At 36.7% G+C, this 17950-nt stretch overlaps 1 long non-coding RNA gene across 1 annotated transcript in view; it reads left to right on the forward strand.

Moving 5' to 3' along the window:
• Positions 1-13575, forward strand: part of LOC147035876 (uncharacterized) — a 99399-nt gene extending 85824 nt beyond the window's left edge. Inside the window, exon 3 of the long non-coding RNA XR_015049658.1 lies at positions 12999-13575. This is a non-coding gene — a long non-coding RNA (uncharacterized LOC147035876). The remainder of the gene's footprint in view (positions 1-12998) is intronic.
• The last annotated feature ends 4375 nt before the right edge of the window (positions 13576-17950 follow it).

The raw sequence follows: 17950 nt of genomic DNA on the forward strand, positions 1-17950 counted from the left end.
CGGGGGGGGGGAGGGGAGGAAAAGCTTCAAAAAAATTATAAAAGGAATTCGGTATTTTCAAAAATATGTTCTACAACATGAAAATGGGAGACTGTCAATAAAGAACTGGCTTTAAACTGATGTTTATAAACCAATGAATGTAGATTTAATTTAAAATGTTAAATAATGCCAAGGTTCTAAAATTGATTAAATAAAAATCTCATTCAGAAATGCAGAGTTCATCTTATTGGTTTTCTACTATGAAAACAATAATTGTGGATGCAAGAATATCTTGAAATCCAGATTAATATGTTTCATATATTATGGGGAGATAGCTAAAGAGTTGTGAGGGATGCTGAGAAGAAAGAGGAAAAAGGTGATGAAGATGTGGATAAATATAATCAACATGGAAATTGGTGAGATTACAAAGTGAATTGAAGAATTACAGAAAATTAAAGAAACCAATCCTACTGAGGAGGAAATGTATGAATTGCTAAATCTGATTGTTGTAATTTATGTGAAAAAGACCTAAATGTCATTCTAATAGATCTTTGAGTTCAGAGGATTTTGTTCAAAAAATAGATGATAGATGAGGACCTTTTTGACGATACTTTGTTTTAGAAATCTGGATTTGAAGAGATATTTTGAATGGCAAAAACACTGTCTCACTCTGCAGGAAAGTTAATGGAAGTAAAATAAATAAATAAATACGACATCAGTTTATTGCCTTCTATGTCAAAATAAAACTAATTTTAAAAATATCTCGCATGTTAAAATAAAACAATAGAGTTATTTGAAGGGGTGGGTGGAGGGATGGGGGTGGAGTTATGTTTCATATGTGGAACCAAAATAAGTGAATTTGTCTCAAAAGATATCTGCTGTTCTTCCTCTGCTCCAATCGGTTCTTATGACCACGTGCTTGTCAAAGTGGACATCACTCTGGCTGTTATCAGAGAAACACCTCAGCGTCTCAGACACGGGATGGCACCCTGCCCTGCTCACCAAACTCTCTTCCTATGGTTTCCAAGGCCATCTCCACTCATGGCTTGGAGACTTACTCTCTTATCACAGTCAACGTGTGGCCCTAAATGGAGTTCTTTCATCACCTCTTCCTGTGCAGGCTGGAGTTCCCCAAGGCAGCATTCTGGGCCCTGTTCTTGTTATGGTTTTCATCAATGATCTCTCCGACTCTCTGGAAAATCATATTTATCTCTTTGATGATGACTCCACCCTCTGCCATACCAGCTGTCCTCACTCAGACTGGCAAGCAGCAGCTTCTTCACTCTCTGCAGATCTCGGTAAAATCACAAACTGGTCCAACACATGGAACACATCTTTAAATCTGGACAAATCTCACACTCTCACTTTGTCTCTCCGAAAGGACCATTTGGAAACCACCCCCCCCATCTACTTTCTCAGCAATCCTCTGGAAGAAGTCCTTTCTTTCAAGCTTCTGGTTCACATTATCTGCCATGATCTTTTCTGGGAAAGTCACATTTCCAACCTGGCCTCCAATGCCAGTCCCAGACTTGGAATCCTCCTTCGTGCAAAGTCCTTCCTCGGCCCACCTGAGCTCCTGACCACATACAAAGCTTTTGTCTGCAGCCTGATGGAGTACTGCTCTCCCCGCTGTGCTGGTGCTCCTGCCTCCCCCCTTTCTCGGCTTCACACTTTGGAAACCAAGGAATTTCGGATCATTGGCATCTCCCGCGATGAGGCTGAGTCAATGGGTCTCTCACTCTCTCACCACAGGCAGGTCAGTGGTCTTTCTGTCTTCGCCCATCTCCTCTCCAGTATTGCGCCCCTCTCTGCTCTGTCAGCGATTTGTCCCCACCATATTTCTGCAGGGAGCTCAAGGTCCACCAACAACTCCCTTCTGGTAAAACTTCCAAAACTACGAATCACTGCTCACCTTCGCTCTTTCATTCCTCTTTTCCCCACCTTTGGAATGAACTCCCTCATTCTGTTCAATCCCATTCTTCCCTCCAGGCATTCAAAACAGCTGTTCACCACCACCTCTTATCGTCCCCTTGCAAATCCTCAATCTTTTCTACCCCCGTTAATCCACCCCAAACCCACCTCTTTCAAATTCCCTGCTTTCCTTCCTCAAAGTCCCTGTAATGTCCATATTGTACACCCCGTGTTCTCTGCCCCATCCCTCTCTCTCTTCCACAGATCTCCTCGTGTCTCTATTCCTCTGTTTTGTCCTTCCCACTCCCGCCCCTCCTGTCTCATGTCTCCCTTGCTATGTGTTATGCGTTACCTCTCACATAAGCCTCGACAAGGTATACCAAAAAAACATAAAACTGTAGAAGATAAACAAAAGTTTTTTCGGACAGTAAATTTACAGCAACTGGGATAACAGGAGAATTGCATCGACCGGGGTATTCTTTCTGTGGTCCAGAAATAAACTTGGACAAAAGATTAGATAAGGCTGACAATCCTAAGCTGTCGCTAAACCTAAAAAACATGGCTGATAAATTTTGTATGAAACATGATATTGATTAATGGAATAGTACGACATTGAGCGAAAAAACATGAGCTTGATAGAAAAATGTCAGATGATTGGTCTTTAATATGAAATCTAATGTTAAGATAAAAAGTGGATGGATTTATGGTGAAAAAGAAGATAAGTGCTCAATTAAAATTGTAAAACTATTAATCTTTAATGATATCATCAATGGTGAGCAGCAAACAGAAGCAAATGAGGGAACTCAAAAGGAGATAAAAAGGAGATTCGCTGATGAATTACTTAAACCAAAAAACACAAAGTTAAAAAAGGAAGGTTTATTCTAAAGTGAATGATTACATATGGTCTGCTGACTTAATTGAAGTAAAAAATGGCAGGGGATACAAGTATGCTTTAACTGTTATTGATTTAAAGTCAAGATATTCATGGGTAAGTCCTTTGATAAATAAAAATATAAAAGGTATCACTCTTGTGTGAGCCTTCCAACAGATATTTAATAAAACTAAAAAAAAAAAGCTGAACAAATTATGGACTAGTGAGAGATCTGAGAACTACAACAGAACATTTCAGAATTTTCTTAAACATTATGATATATCATTGTACAGCACTTTTAATGAAGGAAAAGCAGTCCTCAAGGAGCATTTTAATCGCAGTTTGTAAGTGACACTGTATAATAATTTTTCTGAATGGATTTCTTTCATTGGATTTATTTTATTCAAGATATTGTGTATGATTACAACAATGCAGTCCTTTCCTCAACAAAGTCCAAACCATCAGAAACATTTATAAAATTCGAATATGAAAAAGAGATTAACTGAAGAAAACACAAATTTAAAGATGGTTATATTGTAAGAACTTACATATGGAAATCCCATTTTGAAAAGGGTTTAAGTTGGAGATAGATGAGTGAGCTTTTTAAAATTGTTGATATTTCAGACATTGTCACTTGCACTGATGAATTATATGATTTCAAAGTAGAAGAAATTTAGGCTCATTTATGAGCAATAATTACAAAAGACAAAAATCACAATCATATAATTTTTTTTTTAAGAGTAACTAGTTATTGGCACTTTGAGTGGAATTCATAAAGGCTACCGGTAAAGATTTGGTTGTTTTGTTGTCTCGTAAAGGAGGATATTTTGTAATAAACTTCATCACCATTGAGAATGATGATAAATAACATGTTGGAGGCTGGTTCTTGTTCTAAATATGTTTTTTAACAGAGACAGAATGATAAACCTCTCTCAATGTTCTGGTCTGAGCCCCTCCTGAGCCACATATCATTTTAAGAATGCAGCATATTGTTTTCCCATTGATTATTTGACAACCATTGAAATTTTGTGTAATTCTAAACTCTATGTGATTTTTCTACGTCTGCCACCGAAGGTGAAGGAGGTTATGTTTTCACCCCTTTCTGTCTGTTTGTTATTTGCAAAAGCGAAGACTTTTCAAGTATATTGGTGAGTCGATTTTGCTATTCTTTCAGTTTGTCTGTCTGTCTGTTTATCACCTACAGGTCACAATTTTAATCCGATCTTCAAAAAACTTAACCACATGGTAGAGATTGTCATATGGAAGAATCCTATTGTTTTTGAGGTCAAAAGGTCAACTGAGGCCCGTGGTCAACAACGAAGGTGGTATTTCTAAAATCCACAATTTTCATCCGATTGACATGAAATTTGAAGAGGATTTATATTTCAGGTCAATGAATTCAACCAAATAATTATTTTTGAGGTCAACTTCACCCTAAAAGTCAACATAGACATAAGGTCAACCAATTATCGTATTCTTAAATCCAATTATTAGAATTATGATTTTTCTCCCGAAACCAATTATCGTAGTTCGAATCCTGCATTCCTGAAGGAGTCAGGGAGGTTTCCAATCCCATGATCTGACAAGAGTTGGTGTTCAGGGTTCGAATACCACACTCCTGGCAGCAGTTGTCATGTCCAGTGGGTTAAACCCCGACCTGGATGGATGGCCAAACTTCTCCCTTGGAGGCCTACAGCTGAGACTCTAGGAGATTAATGCGCGCGTGCGGGAAAACAGTTCAGCACTGTTACAGAACGGCACAAATACAAGGACACAATCAAATTGAATGAACTAAATCATAATTCAATAACAATTAGCAAATATGTACAATGACAATAATTCAAATAATAAAAAGGAAAGGAAAACGTGAGGTAGACTAAATCTAAATATAATTGAGGCTCCTACACACAGACTTAAATACAGACAAGGGCAAAATGAACCAAATGAAAAAAAGTCCCTCCTTTGTCCCGGCACTTAGCTTGGTCCAGATGGTCTTTATGGAATGTGGAATTGAGGTGCTTCATAGACATGCCCAACAAAATGGAGCTAAGCTGCCAAAGCACCATGGGAAGAACATACATCAGGCAATTTTGTGAGCGGTAATTAACACCAAGGCTCAGAGATCGCCGTACAGCTTCATTTCACAAGCGAATATGCTGACCGTTCCTATCTTGCACCTGGTCGAGTCACAACAATGGCCCACACGACGAGACAATTTCTGAGGCCCCGTGAGGATGCCACGAGGCATGCTTTCCTTCCCTCCTCAGAATCTTACACACTTCACGGCTCAATCAAACCATCAATGGCCAACATCCTGCTCAGCATACGAGCCAACTTCACACAGCACGAACATGAGAATCGTGCAGCATTCATCATGCCGTGAGCAAAAATGAGATCCTCCATGTCCTCTGACTAACGTTCTTTCTCGTCCTATTTGATCTGCTGCCTCCCGTGCCCACCTCCTCTTCATAGTCACATGGCATGCCCATTAAATCTCCACTTCCGGGGCGTGGCTTCCTTGCATGAACCCAGGAAGGCGGAGCTTCTGCCCACTTGAAGTTGTTCTCGTGACATGTTCCCCCCCCCCCCTTTTATTGCCAATTTTGGTTCTCAAAACATAGAGAAAAGTCACAGGGGGAAATTTCATACAGGGGAAGTTATCCTTGATTCCTACCTAAAAAAACAATGCACCACCCCCTGTGTGGTGACACGTAACACTTCAGCTCACAGTCTCCCAAGTTAAATTACATTGACATGTCTCCTACACGTCCACAGGCAAAGCAACTCTACACATTCCTATCTTTCTTATGAAATCCCTTCATCAACACCACAAACATAACAGTATTATATTGCAGGAACTGCAGAAACATCTATCATTTTTTTGTTGGGAAGTTTTTAAAAGTGGTTTGAAAAGCATCCCTTGTTATCTTTCAAATGCTTCTTCTACCATTAGTTTGTCTACATATCTTCTTTTTGTCTTCCTGTTGTTTCACAACTTTATAAACCAACTCATCATGTTCCTTACATCTTCTTCCTCATTCCTTTGCATCTATTTATTTATTGGAAAATATAATTCACTGAATTGTAAATGTCAACAGGGGAATTTTCCTTTTCTTCATCATTAAAGAAGATGTGTTCAAATAAATCCTTTTCTTTAAATATTTCATCAAATTCTTCATTCGCATGAATACGAGATGTAATTTTTTTCTTCACTAATACTTGTATCTCTGCTTTTCATGCATTTGCATTGAGTTTCTTCATCAACCTCAAAACCAAATGATAAAATCTTTACTCCATTACTACTCAGATGTTTAATAACACTGAACAACAAAAATTTTTTACTGGAGATGTGTAAAGTGATTTAGACTAATTTGGGTATGCTGATTTCAAAAATCATAACCGTTTTGCTGTATCACTTCAGGATTTTCAGTAACAGAAATATTCCCATTGCCTAGAAGTCAGGATTTCAATGAAATTTACAAAAATTCATTTATTCATTTATTTCATCATGAATGCTTCAAAATTATAGAAATTACAGAAAAACTCCACTAGAATGTAATTAAAAATGCTTTAGGCATTTGGCTTTGAGTTTGTGCTGCTCTGGATAAGACAAGGATATCTTGGTGTTAGGTTCAAGTAGATTCCACTGACGCGTGAGCCAGTGGGACTGATGGTTTCTCGTTGCCATTGTGGAGCAAAACAGCCTTCAAGCTGTTCTTCCCCGAGTCGATGAAGAGGCGCCAGTCTGCAGGATCGTGATCACACCCAAGTTCTTTCAACAGACCGTTGATGTCACTGCAGAATGTCATCGTGTCTTCCATCTCAAAGAACTCAGCCATGTCTCTGTGACGTGCTCTGAACAAGGATATCTTGGTGTTAGGTTCAAGTAAATTCCACTGCTGCAGCCTTGATCCAAGCAGCTCTGCCTTCGCCTTTGACAGCGAGAGATCTCTTACAAGATCATTTAAGTCTCCCTGGTTCAGAAGGTGTGATTCTTGAGTGTCGGGTTCAAAAGGTTCATCATCACCATCCTCTTCACCACTGCTTACAGCTATGTTCTGATCAGCTGGAGGTGTTGGAACGGGGTTCTCGTCATCATGAGGCACAGGTTTACGAGCAGAGACGCAGTCAGCGTACTTGATGTGACATTTATTCTTCTTGTTGAAGCCGGCGATGCTTGTGCAGCAGAAATAACAATCATCATGATGATTCTGCGGCTCACGCCATATCATGGGCACCGCAAATGGCATGCTCGCGCGCTTGCCCACCAACCACTGAGTCAAGGTTGTGTGACAGCTTGTGCAGCAGATGTGTGGTGCCCAGCTCTGTTCTTGGTCCCCCACCTTACACCCGAAGTAGTGAAAGTAGGCGGCCTTCATTTTCACTGCTGTAGATATACTTCGCTGTTGATCTTTTTTGGTATACCGACCACAGACATAACAGAAGTTGTCAGGATGATTGGTACAGGAACGCCTACTCATCTTTATCTAAAAGAAAGAAATATAACACAAGTTCACAACAATTGTACGAAATAGACATGTTAAAGACATATGTAAATTTCATTGAAATCCTGACTTCTAGGCAATGGGAATATTTCTGTTCCTGAAAATCCTGACGTGATACATCAAAACGGTTATGATTTTTGAAATCAGCGTACCCAAATTAGTCTTAATCACTTTACACATCTCCAGTAAAAAAAAAAATTTGAAATTTGTTGTTCAGTGTAATTTGTCTCATTCCTTCTGTATTAGTTTCCAATATCTAATACCACCATATTTTAGTTTCTTTAACTCACTCTTACAATGTGAATATTTTGTTGTACCAAGAGAGACTTCTTCAAATGTTTGACCTCCGTTCCTCAAACACATATGTTCCTTTACTGAAATGTAGAAATAATGTTCACCTTCCACTTCCCATGGTCGCATTACTCTGGTTGTTTTTGATGCAATGCATATCACAGGATGTTTTTATTATAAAAACAAAAAGTGTAATCTTTTCTTTTTCACTATTTAAGAACATAGATTATTAAAGTTTTTCCCAGAAGCATATTTACCCACAAGATTAATAATAACAACCATAATTCATGGATGTAATTGTTTATAAAATAAAATAAATCTTCCTCAGTTTCTCATCTTGTTTCCCAAACATGTGTTTATATTTTCCAGTCATGTGTTTCATATACTCCTCAAATCCTTTTTCGTGACGTAATTATTTATACCTGTTGAATTTAGCTTGAATAAAAGTATGAGCATTATTTATTATCGAGCTATGAGGGAGTTGAAAGTAAGATTGACAAATATAAATACAATTACAAGAAGAATGTCACCCACTTTTGTAGTAGCTATCCTTCTACTTCTCAAGAAATGAACTGTTTGGTTTCTCTCATCAACACAATCATCAAATTGACGAGGATCTTTTTTGACTTATCCAAATCTTGGGTTGAAGGTACATCATCCATTATCATGAAGAGTACAAGTTATAGGTTTTGATTTTGTTTTACATTTCTTTGCATCACAAAATACTTGAATTATATCTTCAATGATGTAATCATTTTGATTGTTTTGAAGTTTAAATAAACTGATTATGCCTTCTTTATGAAGACACACATTAACACCTTGTGAGAATAGTTGATACTTGGGTAGAAAATTTGACGTTGTGAATCTATCTATAATTCCAGCAATGTGTGTGTGTGTGTGTGTGTGTGTGTGTGTGTGTGTGTGTGTGTGTGTGTGTGTGTGTGTGTGTGTGTGTGTGTGTGTGTGTGTGTGTGTGTCTGTCTGCGACCGCCGTTTCTCGACAACCGCCGGTCCGATCTGATTGAAACTTGCCAGGAATATTGCCGGGGACCCGAGGATGTGCCTTTTCAAGGTTTGATATTAATCGGACGAGTGGTTACCAAGTTACGGCCATTTTATTGCTTTTTTCAGTGTTGGAAAGGTGTATATATCGCAGCTGAAGTGTCGTTCCACCTTATCATGCCATTTTTTCCCAAAGATATCTCAGAATAATGATAACAGCATGCTAATAATAATAATAGCACAATAATTGACAGTAATAAAACGAAAAACGTGATACAGTGACCAATGTCTGTCAACCAATCACAGGACACGGTGCTATGACATCACGAATGACGTCACACTTAATGTTTTTTTTTTGCGCGATTGACGTCACAATTCTTCTTTTCTTCGTTTGGTATGACGTCACAATCGACGCTGGGGACCTGAGTATGTGCCTTTTCGAGGTTTGATATCGTTCTTCATCCATTTCAGCTGTTTCCCAAGGGTTTGAAAGCTGTTTTTTCCCAAGGTTTGAATTAATTGTTGTGCTTGGTAGACATTTGTGAATACATTTACAGAGAGAGAGGCGAGAGAGGAGGGAGAGAGGGGCGAGAGAGGGGAGGAGAGAGGGGGTGAGAGAGAGGGGGCATCACAATTCAAGAGAAGGGGAGAGAGGAGGGGCGAGAGAGGGAGACGGGAGAGGGGGGTGAGAGTGAGGGCGAGAGAGAGGGGAGAGAGGAGGGGCGAGACTAGGGGGGAGAGAGGGGGGCAAGAGAGGGGGGAGAGAGAGAGAGGGGGGGCGAGAGAGAGGGGGCATCACAATTATTGTTCTTCGTTTGACATGATGTCACAATTGACGTTGGGGACCTGAGTATGTTTCCCAGGTGTTTCCCAAGTTATGGCCATTTATGATATGGTTGGTCTGATTTAAATGAAACAATGCCCCAATCCAGTCGTCGTTTACGAGAGCGAAGGACCGAAGCTGTACGTACGGGCATGCACCTATGGGCCCGCACTAGTATTATTAAATTATCATAATCTTAAAGGTTGTGAGTAAGGGTCATCTTCAAAAGCAAGCACGTTTTTCCACATCCACTTGAACCAACTATTAAACTTCTTAAATAATTTGGAAGATTTTTATGATTGTCAAATTTTATCTTATTCTCACAAAAAGGTCAAAAAAATCATTCATTTTTATATTTATAAAATATATTATTTAAAATTTTATAGGCTTTTTTGAATCATTGTTTTATCCTGAGTTCAGATTTAATTTAAAGATAATCCATTATTTTATTTATACAATTCCTTGTGTTGATATTTCCCTGAAAATGACTGTCATGAAAAATAAATTTCAATCCATTAAACATCGTCCTCATTTGTTCAGTTTCTTCTCTTGTAAGAAAAGGTGTATTATCATCCTCATACTTAACATTCATTTCTCTTGTTAATCTTGTAAAATAATTCATTTTTGGTGTAATTTTGAAACAGTTATGTTCTTTTTTTATATTTATATTATCATTAATGAGAAGAAAATCACAGAATATACATTGTTTATCGGCTTTTGACTCTGTGTTTAATCCCACTCTATCACACGCAAGACAATTCTCAAATTTGCACAATGGAGTATGTGGGAATTCAAGAGGCTCAAGATCTGGTATACTATTCATATTTATGTGCTGAAATTTTATTTCAAAGAAAATTCGTCTTTGGAATGATCTTCAGTACTTTCATTGGTGATTTCATGATCATCTATAAAACTATTTTCATAACTATCGTTTGAACACAAACTCTCGGTATCATAACTGTCTTCTGTTCCAATACAGATACAATCATCACTCTCATAATCTTCAAAATCTTCACTTGAATAATGACTCGTGTTTAATTGGCAGAAAAAAAACATTTCCCTCTATCTTCATATCCTGTTTTTTTTTTAATAAACAGATTCAACTACGACATTTTTTATATTCAAGGTAATTTTGAAAAGTCCTTAACTACGACTGAGCGAAATGTCATTTCAGCTGAAATATTTACATCCTTACATATTTTGGGTGGTTGAAAAAAATTAAAAATTTCTCCTTTCATTTTGCTGATGGTTTTATCTTCTCTTTCTCAAGCTTCATCCATAAGTTTTTTTTTCTTTTTTGATACTTTATCTTGTTTCAATGCTTTTTGTGGTTTAGAATATATTGCTAGAAGGATAGGATAAACTTTTGTTGGAGTGATTTTAATTGATGTTCTTCCGGATATACAAAAAGCCTTTCCACTGGAGGAATATGAATAACTCATATTTTCAATCAAAATTGTTTTTATCCAATAGTTGTTATATTTTTCTTCATTGAATTTTACATCCTTGACATGTTTCTCAGAATATTTTACAAATGTAGAGATTGAATGAAACGAGTATTTTGTGTTTTGATACATTGTATTTGTTAAGTTAAAATAATTGGTGGGTAAAATGGTTTTAAGGACAGATTCACCGATACATTGAATGGAATTTTCATCAAGAAAATTTTAGTTGAAAAGAAAAGTGTCTCTAAATTACCGTGAGATTTTCATCAAGAAAATTTTATTTTTGCATATGTTTTTCTCTATAAACATGGTGAATACAACATACTGCCACATTTCAAATCATGAACATAAATGTTAGCAAAAACACCTTCAAACCAACAAAAACATATGCAATCTTTTCAAACAAGTATCTCCATTTGAATGAGAATCAAAACATTGTGATGTCTGTTCTAAGGATGTCTTGAAAGAGAGTGAGAAGAAACACCTTCAATCACAAAAACACGTTAAGAACATTCAGAGAAAGTTGAAGAGAAATAAAAAGAAAACTGGATTAGAAAGGGATGTCAATGAGTCAAAACCATTTGAAATAACAATTCAAAGATGTTTTAAAGATCAGATAAAGGTGAAACTTATAAGATTTAACATTAGTATAAGATCAATTTGGGAAGTGATTCATATCTCAAATGATTCAATTATCAAGATTTTGAAATACATATTTATATATATATATATATATATATATATATATATATATATATATATATATATATATATATATATATATATATATATATATATATATATATATATATATATATATATATATATATATATATATATATAATGTACATGTATACTAGCATGTATGCTACCAATTGCTTCACCTCACTGTTCGCTTCACGTGCACTTGCTAAAAATACAAACAAGGCTGACATTAAGTGAATAACAAAGATGCATGGACTGTACTTAGGTGTTCATAAAGTAACATAAATGAGATCATTATGAGAGTCCAAGATACACCAAATAATACATTGATGTGTAAATTGAAGAAAAAAAAGTCTTTGATTTCTGATATGTGAAACACCCTGCAAACCATACCAACAGAAATCAGACTTTTAGAACTTCAGCCGTATTTTCCATTCAATCATAATATAACTATTGAAAAAAGTTATTCAAAGGTAGCTGGTCCGATATTGAAAGTTTCATGTCAATCGCTCAAGCGGATGAATCAAATTTAAAAGAGAATACAGGTGAAAATTGAGGGGATGTGGATGGGGGTCCGTGGGGGGGGGGAGGTGGAGGGGCGTGTTGAAGTGAGGGCCTCGTTCGACAATCTGCAACATGGTCAAGTATGGTTGTCACGCCTATTACTAGTTTTATATATATTTATATATATATATATATATATATATTTTTTTTTTTTAATGTGTGTATATATATATATATATATATATATATATATATATATATATATATATATATATATATATATATATATATATTTTTTTTAATGTGTATATATATATGTGTATATATATATATATATATATATATATATATATATATATATATATATATATATATATATATATATATATATATATATATATACATACATGCATAATTAAAGAAATGACTTCCATGATTTTGAATATTGTATCTCATTCGTATATCTTTTTGAATGTGCTTGTATAACAAATGGAAATTGATAATAAAAAAATCTGAACACATTGATACAGAATATGAAAGCATGCTCTGTTGAACTTCATTTTGAGTACACCAAAAAAGACAACAATGCAATCCAATGAGGAACATTATTGACTTTTTCGAAATACAAATGTGGCAAAAAAAGTTAATTTGAATGTCTAAAGATGGCCAACTTCAGATATGATTTTATTCAATTCTAGACCAGAAACAGAATATTTTTAACATACTTCATCCATATGCTTTTAAGCATACCTCAGGAAGAAAGGAATACACCGAATATTCCCGAATTGCTCCAATGAGTGCACGAGGTCCACATTCATCGATTCCACTTGTAACAAAGTTTGGTCCCAGAATTTGTAAAGCTGTTCGTGTTTCCTGTTGACCGGAGTAACAAAAATCATATATATCATACTTCAGTGTTGCGTTGGGCAATAACAATGGGTTTTTGTTAATTTCTTGAACAGAAAACACCATCGCCATTAACCATCGAAGAACCCGAGCATAGAGTCTGCAAGAAAAGAACATGACAATGTTGTATTATTACCCCACACACGCGAGTTGAAAAGTGGGATTAAGCAATTGGTTCATGTCTGCCCATCCATCTGTCATCACTTTATGATCATCAATTTGTGAATGAGGAACAATGTTTTTAAGTCATATGTGAGATTTTCAACATGAATCAGAACATGAGTAGAAAGTCGTCTGTCTTTTTATCTTTCCTTGGCTTAGAATTCATTCAGATTGCACATGAGCAGAGAGGAGTGACATATTTTCACTCAATCTGTCAGCCTGACAATCAAATATATTTGAAAATCATTTCAAACAGAAAACTTCATTTTTTATGAGCTTTATAAGGGACACAAGCAACAGGCTCAAACAACTAATGTAACATGTTAGATCGATAGTGTTATAGCCACTGGAAAAATGGCGGTAAAATCTGGAATGAATTTATTTATATGACTTTAAACCTCTTTAAAATGATGATATGCTTGAAGTCTTTATAAAACAAATCTTCATAATATTTACCAGAACCAAGCAATATCTCAATATATAGAGTGCCTTCAAAAAGTATTCACACCCCTTGACTATTTACATTTTGTTGTGTTGTCACATTAATTTAAAATGGATTAAATTTATAAAAAAATTGTCACCGATCTACACAAAATATCCATAATGACAAACGGAAAACATATTTTTTGATTTTTTACCACATGCTCGTGAAGCAAATAGTGGAGTTAAGCAATTAGTCGCGTGCGTACATAGAAGGTACGTGTCTGCATTTTCTTATTCCCTTTTCGCTGAAACTGCATTTTTTTTTCCAAACCAATTTTTCTCCAAAGATTAAAACTTGGCTCCTATCCCTGGATAAGTGTGATTTTATGACGTCATAGGTGGATTCATTATGACGTCATAATTGCAGTCGTAGAACGTGACATCCGATGAGTAGGAAACTTTTTGAGGGTCATCGCGTGATTAATTAGTCAACAGAAAAATGATGACATCAGTCACATGGTTCGGCAGCCTTGTTTTTTTTTTTAACTTCCAAAATCTCCTAAATGGCTGAACAGATTGAGGTGAAACTTCCCCAGGTATAACCACCTATCCTTGAAGAACAAAAAGTTCCCCACCTTTGACATCAGAGGTCACATTGTTTGGCAGCCTTATTGGATTTACCTTAAAACATTTTAAAATCTTGTCCAGAAAGGCTGGGCAGATCGAGGGGAAACTTCACACACATGTTCCCCAAGCTTTGGGCATACCAGGGAGTTCACAAATAATTGATCGGTCACATGGATTGTCAGCAATATTGTATTAAAGGAAAAATATATTTTTTAATTCTCTCTCTTGATCCGCTTCATGGATCGAAGTGGTACTTCAAAATTATGATCTAGTAGTGATGGTGAATATATGTTATAAATTTCAACCTGATCAGATGCATGGTCTTGCTGACAGAATTCTTTAATTATTTGAATTGGGGTTCTTTTTTATTTATTAATTTATATCTTTAACAAGGCTCAATTATTTTCACCTTGATGGATTTTTGGGTATAGGAGTAGCAGCTGAAACTTGAATTCTATCCAGGTTTCTCATGACTTCATATTTGCTTTTTGCTTGTTCTAGTTCTTTCAGATGACTCCAATCCAAATACCTATTGTATTTGGTCTTCTGTTTAATTTGAATCTCATTTTTTATAAATCCCATTCTGAATTCAACTGAATAAAGAAGTTATAATGGGTCAGATATGCTGATGACTCGACATTACATTCCTCCATGCCTTTCCCATCTGCCCCATCTTCCCTCACTCGATCTACATCTCGTTTCATCGCAGCCACCTCTTTAAATTCGGATTTGGACAAGATCTTCCAGTGGGGCAAATGTAATCAAGTTAAGATTAATGCTTCAAAAACTAAATTTCTTCTCATCTCTTTCTCTCTAAAACTCCTCTCAACTCTACAATTTCCTATTAAAGCTCTAAAAATACACCATGTGATACAATAAACGTAATAGGTATTACTCCAACTTCAAATTTATCCTGGAACCCACACATTATGCAAATAGTTAAGTCTGCCTCGAAGAAATTAGGAGTCCATTTCAGATGTCGAAGATTCTTATCCTCTGAAAAGTTGCTCCAACTAATTCAACTATTGATTCGTCCTTGTATCGAGTACTGCATTCACATCTGGTGAAGTTCCAGCTCCACATACTTACTGGACAGAATTAAATCCAAAGTTATTCGACTTGTCAACTCTACCAATTTGACCTCAAAACTATACCCGCTCAAATCATGCCGCAAAGTAGGCTCTCTTTCTCTTTTCTGCAGAAATGACTTCGGTTTCTGCTCGCAAGAACTTTCTGCTTGTGTACCAACACCGTTACTGAGACCAAGGAATACTCATCCAAGCCACATCACATGATTATTGTGTGGCCCATACCAAATCAATTGTGGGCCGTTACGATGTTTGTTTCTTCCCCTGCATTCCCAAACTCAGGAACTCTTTTCCTTCTCACGGCTTTCCAAACACTTATGACCTTCTAGTTTTCAAAAAACAGATTTTTTTTACTATGTCAAAAACTCTGAGACTATTCTCTCTTTCCTTACTTTTCTATCAATGCATTCTTGTATTTAAGGCTTGGCCTTGATGAGGACTATTTAGTCCATGACAGAAGGCTTCAACATTAAAAAAAAATCAAAGGTGTTCGATCAAAGTGCCCCTTAGAACCCGATCATCACTGCCAGCAGTTATCAAGTGGCAGTTCTAGTGTTAAGAGCATCCATCGAAAAACGTTCAACAGATGAAATTGAAACTTTACCACATATTACATGACCATTTGATACAATGCATATTGCATGGATGATGCACACACCGTCAGAACTTACACGCTGAAATAAACAAAGCCTAATGCCCAGAAACAATGCCACTTCCTTACATTAGAAATTAGAACCATTGTAATCGCTTCAGCCTTTATTGTGCTCAGCTGGTGATAAAAAAAAACGAAGAATAAGAAGTACAATTTGACGTTTTAACAATCTCACGAATTATACTTTATCAATCTATTCTGGCATCTTTATCAACCTTGGAAGTTATGAAAACACTCGAAAGAGAATAAAAGCTACTTTGGAAAGACTAATGAATGCACTCTATAGCAGACTTTTCAAAGTATAAGTTGACGACATTTACTTCAGAAGTTTAGGTCGATGCAATTACAAATCTGCCGCCAGAAGAGTTGGCTTGCACCAAGTCCTCCTCAATACTACATGGGGTAGGTATTCTCGGAATACCATCTAGTTTACAAATTAATTAAAAATGAAGAGCTGAAATGTCTTGCATCAATAAGTATTGAACTCCAAACTCCAAATTGAACTCAGGTCCACCCAATTTCCTTTGATCATCCTTGAGATGTCTCTTACACTTCATTGGAGTCCACCTCAAACCATTTCAATTGATTGGACATGATTAGAAAGAAACACATCTTTCGATATAAGGTCCCATAGTTGACGGTGAATGTCAAAGCAGAAACTCTACCGTGAAGTCCAAGGAACTGTCTGTAGAACTCCCAGATAGAATTGTGAAGAGGGAAAGATCTTGGGAAGGGTTTAAAATAATTTATAGAGTGTTGAAAGTTCCCAAGAGCACAGTGAGCTCCATCATTAGGAAATGGAAAGAATAGGAACCACCCAGACTCTTCCTAGAACTGGCCATCTGACCAAACTGAGCAACTGAACAAAAAGGACCTTGGTCAGAGAGGTAATCAAAAACCCAAAGACCACTCCTACAGAACTACAGAGTTCCTTGGCTGAGATAGGAGAACCTACAGGAAGGACAATGATCTCTGCAGCGCAACGCAAATCTCGGATTCATGGGAGAGTGGCCAGATGGAAGCCACTCCTGAGAAAAAGACACATGACAGCACACCTCGAGTTTGCAAAAAGGCACATGAAGGACTCTGATAGCATGAGGCAAAATATTCTGTGTTTTGATGAGATGAAAATTGAACTCTTTTGCCTGAATGTAAAGCACTACATCTGACAAAAACCAAACAAAGCTCATCACCCATCTAACACCATCCCTACCGTGAAGCATGGCAGTGGCAGCATCGTGCTTTGGGGATGCTTTTCAGCGGCAGGGACTGGTAGACTTGTAAGAAGAGAAGGGACAATAAATGGAGTTAATTACAGGGAAATCCTTGAGGAGAACTTGCTTCAGAGTTCAAAAGACCTTAGACTACATCGAAGATTTACCTCCCAGCAGGACAATGACCCCAAGCATATGGTCAAAGCAACACTGGATTGGCTTCACAACAAGAACGTGACAGTCCTTGAGTGGCCCAGCCAAAGCCCAGACTTGAATCCCATTGAGAATCTGTTCGTAATGTATACCACATCATGGAAATGTTGATAAAAGTATGCTCTGTGGAAAAGTGAACTTAAATTAAATAAGTTTGTTTAAAGCTGATGTTGGCTTTGTGGTTAGGGTGGCTGGCTTGGGATCTTCGGGTCCTGAGTTTGAGCCCCTGTTAGCCATTGAATTAACACCAAGTATGGTTGAAGGACCTCCTTCTGAGGTCAGTAAAATGAGTACCAGCTTGAAAGCAGGGCAAACTGCATCAGTGGCACAGCTGCACTCCAGCAATGATGCAATCAGCAGCTTCAGGCTGCATACAAAATAATAATAATAATAACTCAAGAAAATAATACTTTATTTTAAGTTCTTAATAACTCTTTTATTCATGAAAATAAATAGCTCAAAAAGAATGCACAAACATGATAATTAATGGTACAGTTTTGCCAAATTTTAAAGTTGAAGTCTCCAACCCAATTTTTCATATTACCCCTAAGTTTGTGGATTTGCAGTTCACGGCGATTTTCAACAATGTAACCCCCAAGAACGGCAACGCACTACTGTATATAGATAAA

The sequence above is a fragment of the Eptatretus burgeri genome, chromosome 1, assembly GCF_056783735.1.
Source record: "Eptatretus burgeri isolate ZD-2024b chromosome 1, Ebu_testis_v1, whole genome shotgun sequence".
NCBI lineage: Eukaryota > Metazoa > Chordata > Myxini > Myxiniformes > Myxinidae > Eptatretus > Eptatretus burgeri.